The sequence below is a fragment of the Crocuta crocuta genome, unplaced genomic scaffold (assembly GCF_008692635.1).
Source record: "Crocuta crocuta isolate KB4526 unplaced genomic scaffold, BGI_CrCroc_1.0 scaffold143, whole genome shotgun sequence".
Lineage (NCBI taxonomy): Eukaryota > Metazoa > Chordata > Mammalia > Carnivora > Hyaenidae > Crocuta > Crocuta crocuta.
In genome coordinates, this window is record NW_027529175.1 from 391,648 (window position 1) to 391,892 (window position 245).

Consider the following 245-nt stretch of genomic DNA (forward strand, 5'->3'; position numbering starts at 1 on the left):
GCAACGGTGGCCCGGCCTCCCTCCTCCAGTGCCTCTACCAGCCTCTCCTGCGCCCTCTGCCACCTTCTGACCACTCGCACCAGAACTGTCCAGGGTGACTGTTAAATAGATCCCAGAGTCCTCCCTTGACCTGCTGGCCTCCAATCTCAGAGACGAGCACTAGCTTTGGTCACTCGGGGAGCACCGACGCCACTTCTCGAGTGCCACGTGGCACAGATGAAACAGAACTACTGGAGAGCCCACGA